General features: G+C 30.8%; 1 pseudogene; it reads left to right on the forward strand.

Moving 5' to 3' along the window:
* Nucleotides 1-12,471, forward strand: part of LOC107030287 — a 24,003-nt pseudogene extending 11,532 nt beyond the window's left edge.
* Nucleotides 12,472-23,070: the final 10,599 nt, after the last annotated feature.

Genomic DNA, 23,070 nt, shown 5'->3' on the forward strand with positions numbered 1-23,070 from the left:
TCTATATATATATATATATATATATATATATAATTAGAGAGTGCACACTACATACAATCATCTATTAAATGATACGTGTTTTAATACATATATGGTTATAGTTTGGGTAGAAAAAAGAAAACCCGATAAATGTAGTGTGACTTTGACCATTTAAATTTAGTTTTTTTAAATGTCTACTTTCACTTGTAGGATTTAAAAATCAAGAGATAAATTATCAATTAGTTCTTGGTAATTTGACCTTCACCAACAAGGTTATCAAAAGTTCAAGTAATAATTATTAAGATTTGTTCTCTCGAATACATATTAAGTGAATAGTCATAATTTTTTTTTATATTTCAAAATAAGTGATTTTTCCAAAGTTATTTGTTAATTGGGTTTTTTTCTTCTTCACATTTATCCTTTCTTCCAATGATGTTGTTAACTACTTTACATTTTTAGGAGAATACTTTAGGAATAATAATAAAAATAATTAAAATAGCCTTCAATATTTGTCCTTATAATTTTGTTTATATATGAGTGTTATATCCCAACAATTCACTTAATATAGACGAGAGGAAGTACCATTCATTCCCCCAATATATTTGTCAACATATTAAATATATTATAATCAAAATACGACATGGCAAAATTAGGGAAAAGTTACAAGTACCCCACCCCCCTAAACTATGAACGAAATCTCAGTGACACACCTTAACTAAACTAAGGACCTATTAAACCGAACCCATTTTTTTAAAAAATATATCTACACCTTTTTCACTTACATGGAATCCAAAAATCTTTCACGCGTCTCAATTTCGTGGAGTCACGCAGTGTACCATGTAAGACAAAAGTTGTACCAAATTATTAAAAAAATGAGTTTGGGTGGGTGGATGTGGGTAGGACCTTAGTTTAGTTAAGGTGTGTCTCTAAGATTTATGTCATAGTCTAGGGGGCTTATGCCTTATCCCAGTAAAATGATCCTTTTAGTTATTTCTCATTAAGGAATGTAACAGTTGTCACCAACTCAGATATGAAGAGTATAACATTTCTTAAATAACAGAAGAAAAACTTATTACAGCATTTGCATTTCACAAGGTTTTATAGTTTTGATTTCCCTTTTTCCTTTTCTTTTGAATTTTAAAATTTTCATCGTTGTCTAGGATTAGCAAGAGTCCGAGTTTATTCAAGTCCATAATCTCGTCGGGTATATACCCAAATTGAATAAAAACATCTCATGTTAATTGATATACACGTCCTCACTATATATGATAATGATTTATACTATGTTTTTTCTTATAGTACGTTCATTTGTGTCAGAAGAATTTTTATTGTGTTTTTTACTCTACGTTAGTTTCATGTTCTCCTTGATTGCATCGATGATATCAAATTCATATCCATGACACCTCATTTCCACATTTCCAGGAAGGCACTGACCACCCAACTCAAAAAGGGCTACCTCAGAAAAAATTGCCTACTTGTGGTAGAGTGAATACTACCTAGTGTGGAGCCTTCGAGCCTCCCAGATTAATAGCTAGATTTTGCAGTGTGGAAGAATGAATATTTCGAGTCCCCAAAATTTATATAAGAAAGTTATTGTTTGTCTTGGGAAATCGATAACTTTTGAGTCGAGTTAGGTGCAAATGTTCATTACATTCTTTGTAAATTAAAATATAATATGGAAGCAGAATATATCGGTTGGTATTTATAAATAGTTAATCTATAGTTGACAGATGGTTAAACAGGACTCTCAGTGAAATTATAGTAGGGGCGAAAAGAGATTCAAAATATAGATTTTATGATAAATACTAGAATGTATATCTAAGATTTAAATATATGATACAACATATTTTGAACCCCATTTGCCACTACACTTGTATCTTACCTTACGTCAAAGGGGATTTAGCAATTTACATATAACTAGGAAGATTATGTTTGTCTTAATTACACACTATAATTTTTTAACGAAAGGGATTAAACTAAAAACATTGTCAATACCTAGTTTCACCACTTAATAGTAGTGTAAACTACACCTAACAACCTATTCTAAATGGAATTGTCTTATGTAAATAGTACTTAATAAGTTTAATAAAATATATAGGCTAAGTTGATTATTTTCTTCTAAAATTAGGGTGGAAGTAAATTCAATAATAGTGTTAACTATTAACTCTAATGACCCATTTAGTCGTTTTGAGTGTTAGAGTTTTTTATTCTTATAAAATACTTTTCGATAGACTTTAAATGAGTATTATGTACTATTTATAACAATATTTATGAATTTAATGGGGTAGTTTTTATCATTATTGTAGTTGGTGGTTAAGGAATATAAATGTCAACTTAATAGTGGGTTACTTTCACAGTTTAATAGTTTCTCTTATATAATAATTAAGGAGTAAATATTCTGTAGAAAAAATAAGGGTTTGAGAAAAGATAGTGGCTACGTCAAAGTAAATCGTGGGTCAATCTGCTGGTACGTTTCTTCGTAAATTACAATCTAATTTTGGAACGAATATTGTACTACTATAGCATCGAATGGATGTATTTTTTTAGTTGGTAATAGGTCGTTATAATTAAATTAGGAATGGAAATTTAGCAATGTTGAAATTGAAATTTGGAATTTTGAAATTTTGTAGTACGTTCTTTGACAATTTGAGCGGGCAAACGTTAGGCTGTTATTGGCTAATGATGGATATATAAGGTTTGACGTTACTGGTTAGGTTCGCATGACTTACTATATAGATATATGTTGTTTGCTAGAGAATGATTAGAAATTGTTTAAATTTTATTTCTTAAAAACGTATGGACATAGTATAATTCTCTGTTGTAAAGATTGATTATTATGGGGAAAAAATCATGAGTAAATAATAATTTAATAACGATGACTAATTGAGTGAAATTATTAATTACTATGTAGAGTAGAGAGTCGATCTTGCTTCTACAATTCTACTTACGGGTGGATTGAACTTAATGAATTCTTAGTTAGTTTCAATGTAATAGATTTTTGTTATGGTGTTAGGTTTCGGTAGAAGTTTTTATACATGTGTATAGGTAATTAAACTTTAGGTGTATTAATGTATGATATAAATATAATTAGATTAAGTTATTTTGGAGGAAATAAGACTTAACTCTGGACTTGCTATTTGAGGAATACTAAACTTGATACAATAGTTGATATAAAATATTAGGAATTTGGTATAGTAATATTAGTGTCTACGGATTGGTTTGCTGATATATTATGCATACTTGATACAATGGAGACAATCTAAGCCATTGAGTAAAGGAAACACACAGGGGGAACTAGCTTGCTTGATTTCAGTTCTTCGATGGAGGTAGGTTATAGTTCATTCTATTTGATAGAAGGACTCTTAATAGTGGTTTATAAGCATTGAGTTATATTGTGAAGTTCCCGATTTAATTGATTGTGTGTTCTCTGATTGGTTTTAAATTCTTAGACCGTGAAATTAATAATCTTTTTACCTATCTATCGAAGTGATGTTTTGAATAAAGAAGTCTTGATAAAATATTTTTAATTTAGTGAAAAGTAGGGATAATTTTACAATATTAATAGATGTGAGTGTCATGTTCCGGCATAGTATTATGGATCGCAGTGTCACATTCCGACACGATATTATGGACCGGAGTATCACGTTCCAACACGGTATTATAGGATCTAAGTGTCAAGTTCTGACACGGTATAATTGGATTAGATTGTCACATTCTAACAGGGTAAAATTAAATGAAAAAGATATTGAATTAACTTAATGTACTCAATCTAAAAGAACCCATTTCTCAAATTAGTGTGGTGTGGAGACATGAGTCCCCATATGTGTGCCTTATATTGTGATTGATTGTGCACTTACATTAGTGTTGTTGTCACTACTTCATGTTGTTGTTTGTTGCTTTCCACCTACTAAGAGTCATAGTTGACTTTATACTATTATTCATTGTATATTAGTTTCCATATTGGGTTGGACGATGATACTTAGTTAGTACATGTTGCTCCGTACTCTGCCCTACTTGTGTTTTCCTTTTATAGAGTGCAGCGAGTGTACAAACAACTTCGACCTGCCCTCATCTCTATCCAGTCTCTAGCATATTAGGTTCTAGGTTGAGCTCCTCATTCAAGCTCGTATTGGATTGTCTTGGTCATGACATAATGTCCTAATTTTTCAGACATAAACTATTTTATTTATTTATTTGGTGTCTTTAATACTCTTAGACTTAATATTTGAAGATAAGATGTCCTTAATTTGACAACTTTCATGTTTTGGGAATGACATTTAGTAAACTTTAAGGATTTGAGTTTCTTACACTACTAAGATTTAGTATTCTGCATTATGATTAGTATTTCATAAGTTGAATTATAAATAAAAGTTGGGGTTGGATTCATTGGTTCTCCCATCTAGGAGGTTAAGTTTGGGTGTCACTCATGACTCGTTTAGGGTCATGACAAGCTTGGTATCATAGAGTTAGGTTCGGTGATCTCATCACACAAGGAAAAGTCTAGTAGAGTTTTGAAGAATGATATGGGAACTCCTTCACTTTTATTCGGGAGGATATTATATATTAGGAAAACTTTATTCTTTCTTTCTTTCGTGCTACTAATTGAATTTACTTGGCATCTAGGTGATACAAATTTGTATATGAACTTCTTCACTCTATTTCACATATGGTTAGTATTGGGGTATCATCAAAAAGAAAAAAACCATGTCCTTGAAAATAGGTATATTTTCTCAATTTACTACATGGGCCAGTAATGACAAGTGATCAACATAATATTTTTTATTAAATTTATAAGGTTGATACCCTCATTCTTCATGTGTATTGATTATGAAGATGCTTATACTTTCATTGTATTATTTTTACCTACTTCATAATATGAATATAGTTGAGAGGCTTAGTCTTTAGTTTGTCATATACTAGTTTTGGAGAAACGCAAAATGTTGTGGTAGTCTCATGTTGACTGTCGATTATTAAAGTTACTACCTATGACTTAAGGCAACATTTTCTAGCTTCTTCATCCAGTTAAGTACCCGAAATCTAGAGCGATAAGAGAAGAGATGGTTTCTAAAATAAATAGAAATGGAAGATATGTGTTGTCGCTACTAGGTCAATTTTGTTCTTTATCTAGATATGTGACAACATGCAAGAGTTTCATAAGGGACAACTAGAAAATGATCATCATTACTTTAGAAAATAAAGTTAGTACGGCTTTCATATTGTGTATGGGTTTTTTAGCTAATGATGAAATTAGGTTGCGCAATCGAGGTCAAAATCTTTACTACGATCCCATGGATTGATTTTATATAAAGGAGGGTCAAGTGTTACTTTTGTTATCGACATGATCTATCAAAAAATGCAAATTTCTTGGGGGTAGAGAAAAAATGGATTTATAATATTTTATCGATATTCAATGGGTATAATTGTTTGAGCTATTTGGGAGCAATCTTCTCAATAAGTATTATGTATTTTAGAGATGGATTTAACGGCCTGTCCTGGTACGGTACGTTACTAGTGTTACGTGGAAAAGAATAAATCGATTGTCAAGTAGAAATACTAACTACTTAACGATCTATCAGTGGTATGACATGTTTAGATAATGAGATTCGATGTTGCTTTTACAATCGATAAACCAACTAGTTTATTACTACGGACGCTCATATTAAGCATATTTTTAAAGGACAATTTTAGTGGTGAATCTTTTGTACGATATTAATACATTTATGTGGTGAAATGTATCTTGAGATTTCTAGGACTACTGATTTTTTTAAAACTCCAAAGGAGTGGATTGATGCTGGAATGAAAAACTTATGGATAAAGAAAGTCAGTGAATGTACTTGGGTGAATTCGATTGAAGATTTTTGTTAGAAAATACATATAAATTTTTGGTTTGTGCTTTGAATCTAATTGGTATGACTCGTGGTGATGAAAAAGGTTTATGAGCATGATGGAAATATGAGTTAGTGATAGATTGTGATTGAGATTCAATTGTACAATACGTATTGTTGGTTAAATAAATTTTATATGGAAATAATGACTTGTGAGTATCTAAGTTTGTGATTTTCTACATTTAGTAAGTAGCGTGGTTGAATGGGAAGTTTTGAGAGATGTTGGGGTACCTCTCGAATATAATTTAAAGGAGCTAAATTCATAATGAAAATGAAATAAAAATTAGTGGGATGAGTTTAGCCTTATAAAAAAGTGAGCATAAGAATATTTTCCCATATTACAAGGACTTAAAAGGTATCGTCAATGGGATTGAGAATTGGGTTCAATGATGCTTAATATCATCCGCTGTGTGTATAATAATAGTGTCATGTGTTCATCAGATTGGTTAAAATATTTGATAAGATTTGATATAAAAGTCTACATACGTCTAACTAAAGTTTGATGACAAGTTCCTTTGTGATTTGAGTTTGGTAATGAGTACATTTGGATTTTTGGTGAAGGATATGGTAAGATAGATGGAGAGGGGATTAGTGATATGCGAAGATACATGAATACATAAAATTTTCAAGGTATGAGCTAATATTGATATATAAGGGAATGAATTACACAATTGGATTCACAATTCATTTTTTGTTTGTTTTGTAACTCTACATTCTTATTTGTATATTTTGTCAAGATATAAATTTGCAAGATAAGAAATGATCATTCAATTATGTATTGAGAATTTGAAAGGACTTCTCTGTAGTTTTGGTCATGAATAAGTTTGTTAGTTTTGTTTTTTTGACCCAAGGAAAGGTTTCACTTAAAGTGTAGGTTTAGAGTACAAGGTAAAATGTCATGGCTTGTTTGTTAAAGGATAAGATGAGTAAGCGAGCTAGAGAAATTAACAAGAGTCTAATACATAGATGGATTGAGATATTTAGAATTTTATGATAACATTGCATAGGAATGTGATCGTTAATAGAGGTTATGATCTTATAATACATAGAATAATTTGAGTGACCAAGAATTTTCCTTAGTGTTGGCATGAGGTATGTGATGGTTTAGAATAGTAGCTAAAGCATGGTATGTGGAAGTGTGTGAAGTTTATTTTGGGTGTGATTTAATAGTTTTATCTCGATAAAAAGGTACTATCAAGTTATAAAATAGTGCCATTAGCCTTGTTTGGGACTCGTTTTTTTCATAAAATGCTTAAATAGAAAGAGAGATACCTATAGTTTTAACATGTGATTGATAAGAATACTTTGATCCTAATAATGATTTGGTAGTAAGGTCAATGATCGGTGTGGTTATGAGGTTTTTTTAGTATTAAGATTGCTGAATTCAGTGGATCTGGTGTTCAATTAACCAACTATGTGTACAATTAAAATAGGGACTAAATTGGTGATTGTGGGTACTTAAAAAAATAAATCAAAGAGATAGAGTCAAATGAATAAAAATGTTTGATACGGGCACTATTAGGGGCATCAAATGGGCGGGTTGGGTTGAAATTGGAAATATTAAAATGGGTTGAACAGAAATCGGGTTGAGTCTTGACCCGCCCAAGTTTACTTTGGGCTCAAATGGGCTAAAAATCGGTTGGGTCTTGAACTGCCCATTTTGACCCTATTAATCTCAATAACTTAACATATTGTTATTTAACTTTTATAATTCACAATTTGATTTTCCGCTAAAGAATTTTTTGTTAAAAATATAACAAATGGATTATATAAATCCCAAAAGATTTTAAATCGATAATAATTCATACCTTTAATATTGAAGCATATCTTGATAAAAAGTTTTAAAAGGGTTGAAATTAGAGATTGAATTGCGCTCAATTGGAAATTTTTCTTGAAACGTTTGAGCTTGAATGGTTGAGATCAAACCCAATTCAAATTATCTTGTGAACAACCCTTAAAATTTTGTGCGGGTTACCTATGGTTGATTTTATTTTTGACACCCCCATGACTATTGAAAAAGTATCTACAGTTATTCAACCTGGTTATTTACATTTTTATGTGACAAACTACTTCATTATTGTCATGGTTTAGAATATAATTCACTTTCTCCATCCCTGTGTGTTTTTGCTTTTATGGGTGAGTCCCTCGTAGTGGATCACGTGTACCTATCCAGTGATGTGCTCTTGATTGGGTAGGATGTTTAGGCATACTTGGTTATCTCAAATGACATATTTGGTGTTTTCTTGGAGCTATTAAAGGATACTAGCCATTCTACACATACAATTTTGTTTATGAGAATTTATAGGAGAGCTACCATGAAAATTTACAGTAAGATTTATCGCATTATGGGTATCATGCTTTGACTACGCGTAGATATCCAATTGGTTGGTATGATACTTTAGATATGAGACCTTTGATAATAATATTTTGAAGGAATTGTTGACACGACTACCCTTTCTTACCCTCACCTTCTTTTGATCTTCCGAGAATGAACGTGTGTACATTGGTATCTAATGTAATGACCCATTTGGTCGTTTTGAGTAGTGGAGATTTTTACATTATAAAATACTTTTTGATAGACTATAAATGAATATTTTGGACTATTTGTATCAACATTTATGAACTTAATAGGGTTGTTTAATAATTTATTTAGTTGGTGATTATGGAAAATAAATGTGAACTTAATAGTCGGTTACTTTAACACTTTTATCGTTTGTTTTATATAATAATTAGAGAAATAATATTTTGTAGAAAGAATAAGGGTTTGACATAAAGCAACTACATCAAAATCAATCGTGGGTCTTTCTGATGATACGTCTCTTTGTAAATTACACTCTAATTTTTGAAAGAATATTGTACTACTATAGACTCGAATAGATGGAATGGATGTGTTGTATAATTGGTACTTTGTTGTTAAAGTTTAATTAAGAAGGAAAATTTGGCAATGTTGAAATTGAAATTTTGAATTTAGCATGACTTATATATATACATATATATATACATATATATATACATATACATATATATATATATATACATATATATATATATATATATATGTTAGAAATTGTTTCAATTTTAATTCTTAAAAGCTTAAGGACATCCCGTTGTTCTTGGTAGTAGAGTTTGATTATTATGGGAAAAAGATTGTGAGTAGATAATAATTGAATAACGATGATTAATTGAGGATTATGGTAAATTATTAATTAATATTTAGAGTATAGAGTAGATCTTGCTTTTGCAATTTTACTTTGGGGTGGATTGAAGTTAAACAATTCTTAGTTAGTTTCGATGTGTTGTATATTTGTTATGGTAGGGAATATAGTATAGAGAAGATCTCGCTCGAAGTGATGCGTTGAATAAAGAAGACATGATAAAATATTGTTAATGCACTGAAAAATGTGGTGATAATAAATGCAACATTAAGAATATTAATGGATCAAAGTTTCATATTTCAACTGGTATTATGGAACAGAGTGTCATGTTCAAACATAACATTATGGATCAGAGTGTCATGTTCCGACACAACATTATGGATCGGAGTGTCACTTTTTTGACACAGTATTATTGGATTAGAGTGTCACTTTTCAACACGGAATAATTGGATCGGAGTGTGACGCTCCGACACGGTAACATGAAAGGGAAAATATATTGAATGAACTTAATGTACTCAATTTCAAGGAACCCATTTCCCAAATGAGTGTTGTATGGAGGCATGAGTCCCCATACATGTGTTTGATATTGAGATTGATTGTGTACCTACTTTAGTGTTGTTGTCACTGGTTCATGTTGTTTGTTACCTGTCACCTGCTAAGTGTCACAATTGATTTTAGATTACTTTTCATTGTATATTACTTTTTATTTCGGATTGGCTGATGATACCTACTCAGTACATGTTGCTCCGTACTGAGCCCTGCTTGTGTTTTCCTTTGTTCCCTTTAATGGATTGCAGCAAATGTACGGCGACTTTGACTTGCCCTCAGCCCTAGATAGTCACAAGCATATCAGGTTCCAGGTTGAGTTACTCATTAAAGCTCGTTTTAGACTCTCTCGGTCATACATGATGTCATTAGATTTGGGACATAAACTATTTTATTAATTTATTTTGGTGTCTTTAACAATTTAGACTTAGTATTTGATAATTATTTGTCCTTAATGTGATGACTTTCAGGTTTTGAAAATTACATATAGTAGACTTTAATAGATTTGTGTTTCTTACACTAATAAGATCTAAGCTTTCGCATTATGATTAGCATTTCATAAGTTGAATGATAAATATAAGTTTGGGTTGGATTCATTGGTTCTCTCACGTAGGAGTTTAAATGTGGGTTCCACTCATTACTCATTTTTGGTCGAGACAATAACTAACATTCTATAAAATAGGGGTGAAGTAAATTCAAAATATAACATTAATGGGCTGAAACAAAAAATGAGTTGTACAATTTTTGACACAGATCATTTCTGCATTTTGATAGGAGATTTTTTATTTTTATTCTTCTTCATGAACTGGTGAAAACCTTAATCTTTAACCAATTAAAAGGATTTGGGACCCATATTAGGATTGGCTTGTTGTGGGATCTACTAAAAAGAACCCTTCAAGGCCACAATATATTTGATGGCACGAGTAATTGTTGGGTTTAAAAAGATGTCATTGAAATTGACTTTTGTGAAGAATTTTGACTTTTTTTAAGAGTTGCGAGAGTTGACACTTGGATGAAAAGTTACGACTTTTTCGTAAGGTTGTGACTTTTTTGAAGGGTTGTGCGTTTTCTGATAAGTAACAACAAGAAGCCATTCACACTATCATCTATTATTTATAATTAGATGGGTTTATCTTATTTTTCAATAACAAATTTTTGAACTTCTTTCTTTTCTACTAAATATAGCATTCGAAGTAAATTTTATTATTGTTGACTGGTTTGCTGACACCGTGGTTTTATGTAATAGTACGTTACATTATTCTATTATGAGAGGATATATTTCATCAACCTTGAGTAATTGAGGGGACTAATTTTCTTACGAAAACATTTTGCATTTAGTGGGGTCAGTTTTTTTTTTTAGAAAATATTTTGTTTATTATTTTTAACTTTTTTCTGATTCTATTTTCTTCACTGGTTTTAAGTTTCTATTTTGAAAAAAGTCTTTAAATTTTGTTGTTTCTTACCAAGTTCTTCAAAAGTATTTTTTTAGTATCTTAGTAATACTTTAACACCAAAGGTGGCTTTGAAGTTCAGGTGTTTATGTCATCGAATGTTGCATTATACACAAACATTCTACTAATCAGCTTTGATGTCTCCCTTGGAGGATAGTTTTTTTGTAGCTCATGCCGAAAGGTCTAACATTTATCTTCATCTGAAGCATAACTTCTTCGGATCAAACATTAGCTATCTTGTTTTCCTGAAGAATATGCCTATGTTTTTGCTTTTCTCCTTTAGCTATTGTTTTCTCTAATATTTTATAGCCTAAATTGTTTGCTTTCTATTGTGGACTTCTGACCTTTCCTTATTTTTATGAGTTCATTCTTCTTTTGAAATCAACAGAATTCGAGATTTTTAGGTAAGTGTCTTCTAAGGAGGAGGTTGGGGAGAGTCGTGCACATGTTGTATATAATGGGAGTTCTTCTAGAATACGTGAAATTGGACATGAACTTTATCCTGTTTCCGAGTGTGACTATGGCGAAGGCTTACCATATGCTCCTGTAGATTTTCAAAATGCTGGTGATAAGTGGGGTTGGCGGGTAGGGAAAATAGTTTCAAGTTCAGGCACCTTCAGAGATATATATTTGTATGTTCCGAAGCATTTTAAGGCTCCAAAAGTTGGACAGAAAAATGCTTTTCAAATTAATATTTCAGTTGAAAAGTATCTCCTGTTTTTCCTCATTTAGCTGGATGATTCCTTCGATGAAGTCACTAAGCTCAAAAGGTTATCTTTTTGGTATATAGCATGTAGATATTTATTCGGTTGTTTGCGTCAATAAAAAAAAATATTTAACACATCTTTTTATTGACCTGATGCCAAATTTGTTTTTCGTTTTAATTAGATTGATTTTGACTTAGATATGATAGAGAGAACTACATCTTTAGGGACAAAATTGCAGTTTTTACTGTCTGATTTTCTTATAAGAGTCATTACTTGTAAAGCTGGTAACAAAATTTGTAGCAGTTTATCAAATGAAAATCCTTTTCCGTCCATGGTTTGTGATATTTATTGCAGTGAACCTGGTTTTTGCCGAGCTTATTGTTGTATCCTTTGCTGCAAAACTATCATTTCGGACTATGATGGGTACAATTTTGTTGATGTGAAGCAACAATAGATGGATACATATGTGGACATGTTTCCTATCTAGACTGTGGCTCTACAAGCTTACATGGCTGGGAAAGTTTGAGGAATCATCAATTTGAATGCACAATATTTATGTCGATACTGTGATTCAAGGATGGATTTGGTTCCACATGCTCTGAAGCTTATAAACGCCTGCACATCTATTTCTTCTCGTGCTTACATTGAAAAGATTTTGAATGTTGGTATTTGTATTTTGCGTGGCTCACAAAAAAGAAATGGAAAAGAGTTGTTGCATCATAATGAATCAATAAAGGCAAAAGTATAGCTAATTAATGAATTGTACTTTTTTTTCTTTATGATGCTATCTGTTTTCCTTTTTTGAGGTTTATAGCTACCAGAATGACTAATTTGATAATAATATCATCTTACGAAAAGAGTTTTCATTCAAGATGCATTCAAAAAGGGACGTTGTGTGGATAACACTGGTAACTTCTCTCCCCTCTCATCATCTTGTTTATGTGGATCAGTTACTTTGACTTGAATATTTGTATCTTAGCAAGACATTTCAGTATGTGCAAATGTTTTTCTCTTTCGATAAATATTGTTTATTTCAGGACATAAATATATACATTTGTTGATTTTTTCAAGTTAACTACCCAACATTTTAGATGATTAGATTTAAAAAAACTTATTATATAAGCTGTAAAGAGATAAAAGACACAATTGATACAAATATTGTTTTACTTGTTCGAATCACCAATGTCAACCTAATCGAGTCCCTTGTTTTCCGTAGAGCTTAAATGTTTCCAATTAGATAAATTTTGAACTCCCTGACATGAAAAAAAAAGCTAGGATAAGCGTGTGCTAGTTGTTTCCATCATTGGAAAATTCATTCTTCATTGATTCTGATAGGTAGGTTGCATGCTCGTCTAGATTTCATTTTTACGCGAGTCAATCTCCTCGATTCTCGTACATTCATTTATGGATCTTCCTTCATTCTGGTATTGTGTGACTTCCATCTGTGTATAAATTTATGCATTCTTTTTACAGATTTTGGATGTATCTCTTTTTTTTTCTTGCATAGATCTTTTAGTATTAGTGTCATTATTTTAACATATAGTTAAAAGAGCTAACAATATGTGTTATATCATTCTTTCTTAAGCTATACTACTAAGATTTCCTGGAGCGCATCAATAGGGCTTTAAATATATGAAGATATTGTTGTTGTTTTTCTTGTGATTCTTCTTACTTAGTTAGCTTACCAACTGAGCACTAGTGGTTTGTTCTCACCGCTACTTCTGAATAATTTTTTAATGCGGATTTTGGTACTCCTTTCGGTGGCTGATCATTTCTAGTTAGATCTTTTTGGGGTAGTGGTGATATCATGTTTTTGGATCACTATTAGTTGCATGTGATATTTTCAGTCCTTATTTTTTATCAGAGACTTATGATGTGTTTCATACACTAAAGTTGTATTAGATGATCTTTATACTTATGCTACCTATTTTTTGATAGTCTCTGTTGTTCGTTTCTTTCATTTGTGGCTTGACCACCCTTTTGGAGTCTCGTATATAAGTGTGTTATTTTTGGTTTACACATTTTTTTTGTGGGGAGCGGGGGGTGGTTGGAGTGTCTGCCATGATAACCTCAACTTTTGGATCCTGAAACAATGTGTGTCAAACGACAGGGGACATATTTAAAGAGACTCGAACACTCTTTATCTCCAGTACCACCTTTATTTATTCCTTGAGATGATCAAATCTTGTATTGTTTATTTAAAGTAAAACAAATACGAAAACTCCATTAAACTATAGGTTCTTTTTAATTCTCATATCTAACTATATCTCACTTTCATTAGGATGCAATTAGCGTCAATAAAATACAAAATATTAAATGTTGAATAACAGCACGTGGAGGTAGGTTATGGTTTATTTTATTTTAAAGATCGAATCTTTAAAAGTGCTTGATAAACATTGAGTGATATTGTGAAGTTCCGGATTTACTTGACTGATGTTCTGTGATTGGTCCGAAATCCAGAGATTTTGAAATTAATAATCTTGAGTCCTCTCAATCGAAGTGATGTTTTGAATAAAGAAGTCTTAATAAAATATTGTTAATGCACTTAAAAGTAGGGATAATAAATGATAATTTAACAATATTGATTGATCTAAATGTCGCGTTTCGACACGATTTTATGGATCAAAGTAGGGTGTTGAGAAGATTGAGTTTCTTTGAAAGGTAGAGTTTCCAAGGCTTGCAAGAAGTCAAGATTGGTGAGTCCTCATAGCATCTCAGGACACCACCACTATATTGTCTTTTATGTTCTTTTCTATGTTTAGACGTTTATGGGTTTTTAACCCAAGACTATTGTATTCGTGATGTTATAGATGGTTTTGGAGACGTATGTTAGAGGTTTTATGAAATGATTCCGCATTATGTTTCAAAAGAAATGTTTTAATTCCGCATTACTTTTCATATATATGCAATGAATGATGCCTGAGTTCTGTACAAGACCTTCGAGAGGTCAAGTACGCCGTGTTCCGATTTGAAGGATGCCCTAACTTCTAGGGTGTACTTCGGGTCGTGACACTCCAAGTTCTAGGTTATTGATGCACATATCTGATGGAATATTGATATCATATGAGAGCACTGTAAATTGGTGAAATGTCTACAAAAAAATTAAAGTAAAAATAATAAGTATTGAAGGCTAGTAGTTCTGTTCTAACTTTGCTTATCTGAAGAATTTTCAGTGAGAATTAAAATTTTCATTTCAGACAGAAGCAAGAGGCATCTAACACTATTTTAGATGCTCTGCTATTAGTATTAGTTGCAGAACTATTCATCTCTGACTTGATTATCTGTTTCATGGATATCAATATATGTGACTATAGTTGCTCCCTGCTGAAAATATAATATTGCTGCGAAGGGATCAATGGACTTAGTTCTAGAGGTTCATATATGACATGCTAAATATGATGGTTGGTGAAATTTTTGTTGTTTTATGCCATAGTCCTCAAATTATATTTTATCACATCGATAGTACTTTGTGTTAAACTTGTGTTGTATCCAATGTTTGGGAGGAATTTTTTTTATGAGGTTACAGAATCTTCAGTTATTTATAAAACAAAAATAGAAAATTCTAGCTTCTGCTACAAGTTTGATTTTTGAACATCAAATAAGAGGATCATATGTCAATGTTTATTTTCATTGCATGGGATGTGCTAAAATGAATGTGACTTGATAAATGCTCAATGAGTGGCCAGAAATTACTTGTAAAAAATACAAAACTCTAATACTTGTTTGGTGAGTATTACAGTACACCCAATAGAGAATGATCTAAGAGATGGTAGGCAGATGAAGTCAATAGTCCGTACTTCAAATTATGTTACGCTCAATTCTATATATAGCAACCAGCTTATTCAAATTCCTTCTCTTTGGTGATTATACCTTGGATGATGCACTCCTCAACTTTGATGGTGAACTTTAAATTCCTTACGGTTCATTACTTAATGATGTGGTGCGAGTAAGCTATGTGATCCACTTGATGCTCGTTTTCCCAATTGTCTTCTTTTCCCTTCGCCTCAATATGGATGGCCTCTGTTTCCCCTATGCAATTCCTATTGACTATGATAATCGCAGATTCCTTTCAGTCACAACAACTCTCATCTGTCTCATATTTTTGGGAGCAAATTGTGTACCCAACATCTGGGATGCCTGTCAGTTTACTGGCGCCACAGCTACTGTGTTTGTTGGTTTCATTTATTCAGCTGCTATTGTCCTTAGGTGCGTACCATCTTCCCTTTTCAACTACTTATCTGTAATCATCCTCACATAATCAAAGTTAATTCTCCATGTTTGTCATTGATCACAGAGATACACATGGAATTGCAACCACGAGGGACATACTAGTGTCATCGGTCATAATATTGTTAGTCCTTTCCTCAAATAGTGTGAAAATCTGCATTGACATTTACAACCTTTTCAACAATGCAGTTGAAGCTTACAAGAGCGCGATAGAGTTGGATACTTTGGCCACAGAAGGTTCATAGTCAATTGTACTTTCGGGTAAGTCAATTGATTCTTTGGTTCCTGATTGATAATGCCAAGTTAATTCCAACAGAATATGAATATCAAGTTAAAGATACATGGATCACGATGCAGGATCGATCTATGTTCTGTATAGCAAAGAAAAATCATAATCTACAAAATGGCTAACATTACGAAATTGAGAGCATTTGTATCAGGTTCTTGACAACTTTTCTTGATACGACTTTCACATAGTTGTAACTTTTCATTCAAAGTAATGGAAGATCTCAACAGCTAAAGTTGATTAGTATAATTTCGTCTTATTTACATACTTAAATCCTTTTGTGCTAAAAAGTAAAAATGATGTACTACATGTGATGTACACTAAGGAAATCAAGGACATTGTTATGGAGTTAAAGACTTGGATGAGGACAGAGCACTTTTCTGCTTTGATGAGGTAACACCATGGATCAACCTTAATCCTGGTTTTATTTGTACTGGTGCAGGATAAATTGACGCGATAAATATAAAATAAATTGTCGAAAGAGTCTTATGTTTCGTTACACAGATTTGTACTTTTCACATAACTTAAATAACATTTATCTTGTGATAAATTGTAATCCAAATTATTTTCAGGACATGATGAAAGAGAAGTTGAGTAGAAGCAAGACACGCGAGGAACAACCTCATGGCAGTGTTGCTGAGGTGGAACAATCTCATGAAAGCACTACTAGACAGGTTACTTGATTTTAATTTTTTAAACTCATGTTATTAACTAAAGCTTTTCAATAAATTCTATTTATCTAATGTGACGATTTTTAATAGGTTCCCGATCCCAAAAGTGACAATGAACAAGCACCTATAAACATTGCTCAAGGCATTTATCATTCCTGATTTTTGGTAAATCCTCCTTCCTGATTCTTTCTTTGCTTGTTTTCTTGCAATTATATCTTTATGAGTCTCTTCTCTCTTTTTTCTATAAAACTTTTCAATTATGCTCACTTTATTTTGTTCATACTAAAAATTTTATTAGATTAAATTTGATTGTTTTGTCGACTTATCTTTCTCCTTTATTTCCGTCAGCACAACAAGTTCCTATACTGATCCTTCCCATATTACATATGATCGTCAGTCAAGTTATCACACTATCACGTACTCAATTTTCTTGTTTATTCATTGTTGAATGCATTTTTTTTATTTTTTCTGATAACTTGAACGGTTACATCACTGTAAATAGGTTTATATCCTTTATTGTATGGAATTTAAATGGCTACATGAGTACCATGACTGACATACACTCATATTCATCATTGGATTGTTACAAATAGAAAGTTTTCCAGCCTGAATGGAATTCAAAAAATTAAACCATCTTAGCTTCTTCGGCAAATATGTTTGGTACCTAAGCGCCACCACAAAAAAGGGTTCCCCTTTAAATTTATTTATTACCAAACTAGCCTTCAACTTTCATGAAAAGTTGTGACTTTATGAAAAGTTGCGACTTTTATTAAAAGTTAAAACATTTAGGAAGAGTTACGATTTTTATGAAGCATTGCGAGTTTTATGAAAAATTATGACTTTTATCTAAGGCTGTGACCTTTCCGAAGGGTTGTAAATTTTCCAAAGATTTGTGACCTACACTTTATTTAATAAAAATAGAGGAATTTTCTACCACTATTATTTTTAGGGTTTTTTCATTATAGAGTAGTCGAATTGAAATATATTAATTATGTTTCATATGAAGTTTGTTTCAATCCTTAAAATTTTATTCCTCCTACTTCAAAGAGATTAATCTTTACTATAACTCCTAGTTATTCATGTAACTATGGCATAATCTTTTTACAGTTCTTAGTTTTGTGACCTTTTTTATATTCTGTTAAAAATTTCAGCAAAGATGATTGAAAAGCGGTCTTGTCTTTCTTCCCATCCTACAGGTTTCTTCATATAAACAAATAAAAATGGTTTTAATCGCAGTGTGACATTATTACTCTTGAACATCTCAGTCCATAACTCATGATAATGTTGAAACGGTTCAATTCATAATATTTGGTTCTTTTATATCAAAATATTTATTTCTGCCACTGTTATTTGTAGGTTTTTTCATATAGCGAAGATGAATTTAAATACATTAATGAAACTTCTTATTAAGTGTATTTAATTTCTCAAGTCTTCTTCCTCCTATCGAATGAAGTTTAATCTTTTACTGTAAGTCATAGTAATTCATGTATCTATTGCAATTTGTTTATTCATTTTTGATGTCTTTTCTTAAAAAATTGTGCTAAAAATCCAATGAGGATGATCGAAAATTTATCTTCTATTTCTATAGTTTTATTCGTATACTTTTTGGGAAAATTTCTTGTAGGCTGTGCAATATTTGATAGAACAAAACAATATATATGTGATAACTAATACGCAATCAATGTTGAAGTTTTTTAAAAGAACCAAACAAATTGCTCTCTTGTGTGCCACAGTTAGTATATTACTTTGATATCTCATTCTTAGGTACAAACTTTTTATATGCCATTGCACCCTTTCTATAATATTAATATACAGAGAGTCAAATCACTTCATTTATCGCAGGTTTACTAATTTGTCATATTTCTTCGTCTGTTCTTTTTAGGCATAATAAGAGATCAAGTTTTCATGAAACTACTAAATGTCCAAATTACACTAAAAGAAAATTTTTTTTTTATCTCCAATGAATATGCACATATACGAAGAGTGGTAGAGACTTTACCTACATTAATTAATTGTCATTAGATTCAATGTTGATAGGACACATACCGACAAACTATCTTCTAAGAAAATATGTTAAGCAACATGCTTTTTTCTCCTTGATTGTTAGGAAAGTAATGTTGTGTTTATTATTATTTGTGTATATTTATGAGTACAAGCACTCAAAATATTATGCTTTGAGATTTTAATAAGTATGTTGATAATGACTTTAATTTTTTGTAACTACATAATATAACCATAACAATTATCATGGTTCATTCCAAATAAGTTAGGTTGGGGATACGAAACCTAAAGGAATAGTAATGACTAATCTGAGTCGATGAGAAATATATTTATGATACTAATAAATATTTAAGGGTCATAAGAAAGGAGCCGAAGGTCCTTCATTTGATATATTAATTATGTTCTTGCATAGATGTGATTTTCCACTTTACTTGGGAGTGTTGTTCTTCGAGGATTTTTGGTCTCTTCTTTAATGTTTGATGTTGTTCTTTATATGTTCTTGGAATTTACAAAATTTTCATTACTTGTGACCAACTATTTCCATTAAGATTTCTTATACTTCTTTCTTATACTTAATATCTCTATGAGTAGTAATTTTTGTATAAAAACAATATATATAGTACTTTTATGATTTTGGATTGCCTTAAGATAAATGATCTTACAATGTAGTGTAGATATCAAAAATATGAATATTACCGAATGATCAATGTGAGCTTAATAACATACATTCAGCACGGTTAATTTATCTAGTTTATAAATATGAAAGCTTTAGTTGCAACATTATCGGTATTAACCGTCACTCCATATAAATGTCATTAAAGCCTTTAGCGACACTTGATGCAATGACAATTGATTAAATGCCGCTAGAAGTTTTTGTGTAGATAAATATTGCCGCTAAAAGGAAAATTAAATACAACTAAAAGTCTCTTTTGTTGTAGTGTTACTTTTTAAGAGAATAGGCACTGTAATTTTTCGTCACCAAATCTTGTTTGTTTGATAAAATATGTTATTGAACTCAATGCATCTAATGGGTGTCAAAGGAACTACTTCATAAAAAAAGAATATGAGTGGATCAGTTGGTGACTCTCAACTAAAAATTCTTTTTAGTTTGAGCATCTAAAGTTGATTGGTGAAACTACAAGCCAACCGATTGAAAAACAGATGGCTGGAAACATCAACTCAACAAAATATCAGGTTGGTTCTTTTATTTTGCTCTCAATGTACCTCCTGCAAATTTATTTTGCACCAATCAATATTTGCAGATCACCACAACTTGCAGCACTATTGTCTATAAAATGTATTGTTCTGTATCTTTTAATGTGGACAATTTGAAGGTAGGGTTTCTGAACTTGGTGTTGTGACGTGTTAATTTTTTAAGAATAATATTAACAAATGTAGGCTTTTTGAAAAAATACTCTCAATAGCTTTTTAATTGCTACATTATAAGTCTCTTTGTCGTTGAAACAAATCAAAAATCTTTCAAATTTTTCATTAAATGTTGATTGCATGGTCCTTTATTTAACATGTAATTCACATTTGAAAAATAGAAAAAGCGCAGTACCCTAGGTTCCTCTTAGATCTTAACCCCTGAGGGGGAACATGTGGTAGTTTTACAGTACACTTTTTTTAACATTACTTATAAGTACTTACAGTCAAAAGTAATTACATCATATGTGATTTCTGATAACATTGCTTAATTTTTATTTCGTTATAGGAATAACAGTCTAGATGTTCCACTTTAAGCATTGGGTAAAAAAGTGACACTTTTTTACCAACAATAAATTTTTCTTTTTGAATCAGGAAATATTCTTCCTCCATGTCCGGTCAGCAGTGATGGATCTTATCAGGAGGGTGATGATAATGATAAGTCTGATAAGGATAGTGAGGGTGATGAGAATGATAAGTCAGATAAGGAGAATGAGGGTGATGAGGAGTAGTTGTATCAATTTGACATGTTAGACTTCTATATTTTTGGAATTGTTTGATCGTATTTTAGTTTATTTTTTAAGTTTTATGAAGTTTATTTTGACATAGTTTAATGTATATGTTGAAAATATTGTGTTATTTTTATTGGATGAAGTTTATCTTAAAATAGCTTAATTGGAATTCTTTGGGTTGGATTAATTTTATTTTGAAATAGCTTATTTGGAATTCTTTGGGTTGTTTTGACATTAATTGTTTGATAAAAATATTGAGCTCCGGATGTCATAATCTCAAAAATAGAAAATAAGGATACCGACCTCCTGAGGTCAAAACATCAAACTAAAAAAATGCAAAGTTTATCATAATTACTACTTCTTAACTAACTTTTGACTTGATTTATCTAGAGTCTACAAAATAATTAATACTTAATAGGGGAGAGTGCGAGAACAAAGTCGATATTAGCAATTTGAAGGCACAAATCACAATTGGGAATGAGGACCATTGTTGGAATGAAGATGTTGGGTGAATCTTTTTACAAATGACCCATGAATATTTACAAATGATCTGATATAGATTTTTTTTATCAAAAAATATTAATCCCCTTAAATTTTAAACTAATATTATTTTAGTTCTACATAAATGGGAATATTTATACACGTGGACAGTTACTTGGCATCTTCTTTTGATACAACTAGTAAATGGGCTCGCGCTTCGCGCGGTTAGAAGATTCTTATTTAAAATCTATTAGAATGTTTTTTTTGTATTTGGATGTTATAATCTATTTGTATAAATCTTATTTTAAGAGTATAGAGACTAGTTAATTCTAGTTTATCATTTGTTATATTAAAAGAAAAGGTAAAATTACAAATGATAACACTATTTTCTCGTAGTTTACGTAATTTTATTTTACCGTGGTTACATAGTGTCTTTAATTAGAGATCAAATAAATATTTTCTCAATATTCTTCTTTGCAAATATCATTAGAATAAAACTATAAATTACTTTCACAATATTAAATATTTTTTTAAATGTATTTATAAAAATAATGTGTTTATCAAGAGAAATGGTTTTATAATCATATCAATAGGTAATATGTAGTCATTATGTGTTTGAAAATAAAGACGAAATCTTCCAAAAACAAATTTGATACGTAATATAGTTATGATAATGTTTTGGAATTGAAGTTGTGCACAAACAAAACACTAAGGATCCTTGAAAAGTATGAAAGAGACGTAAGGGATGATGGGGAAGAAGTTCTAAAAAAATGTACTTTGGTGTGAAAGTCATCTTTGTGTATCATATAATTATAATTAATTACTAGTTTTAATTCTATCATTTGACTTTTTTTTACTCCTATTAGTATTAACATTATTATGACATATTATATAAATCCTTAGGCTTGATTGCTTGTAGAGGAAAGATTTCTTTGGAAAACATTGTAAATAAATGTATTTTGTAAAAAGTTATTTGTGAAATTGCATAGTTTGAATTACACGTAGTTTGTACTCACAAATACTTATAACAATAACTTTACAAAAACATACACAACAATATTTAAAACTTGTAGTAAAAACTAACAATTAATATTATAACCATAAATTAGTGACTGTATAAAAAAAACATATGAGGATATATAACAATCAAATGAAACAAAAAAATGAAAAAATCGAGCCCAATGAATGTAGAGTGTGTCCTTGTTAGTGTCCTTGTTCGTGAGCCAGTCAACAGGAGCAAAATACACAAATATTTAATTATGCAGAAGAAAACGTTATGAATCAAATATTTAACTGTGCAGCAAAAGAACTTCAGAATTTTCGTTATTATGGGAGGAAACCCTTCTATTTATAGCTATCAAAGGGTAGTGCGAACAAACGAAAATTGTGCCTTACTAAAAAGGTTACAACTGTTCAAAAAGTATTAACTTTTTGGAAAAGTCACAATCTTTCATACATGTTACATTTTCTCATAAAAGTTGCATCTCTTAATAAATGTCACAACTTTTCGTAAAAGTCGCACCTTTTTAAAAAAAGTCACAACTTTTCAATAAAAGTATCAATTTTTCATAAAAATGACAACTTTTCATGAAATCTTATTCAATTCTAGTTTACTATTTGTTATATTAAAAAAACAGGTAAAATTAAAAATGATAACACTATATTGTCCAAGTTTACATATTTTCATTTTACCTTATTAGAGAGTCAAATAAATATTTTCACAATTTTCTTCTTTCCAAATTATA

Source organism: Solanum pennellii, chromosome 9, assembly GCF_001406875.1.
Source record: "Solanum pennellii chromosome 9, SPENNV200".
In the NCBI taxonomy this organism is placed as follows: Eukaryota; Viridiplantae; Streptophyta; class Magnoliopsida; order Solanales; family Solanaceae; genus Solanum; species Solanum pennellii.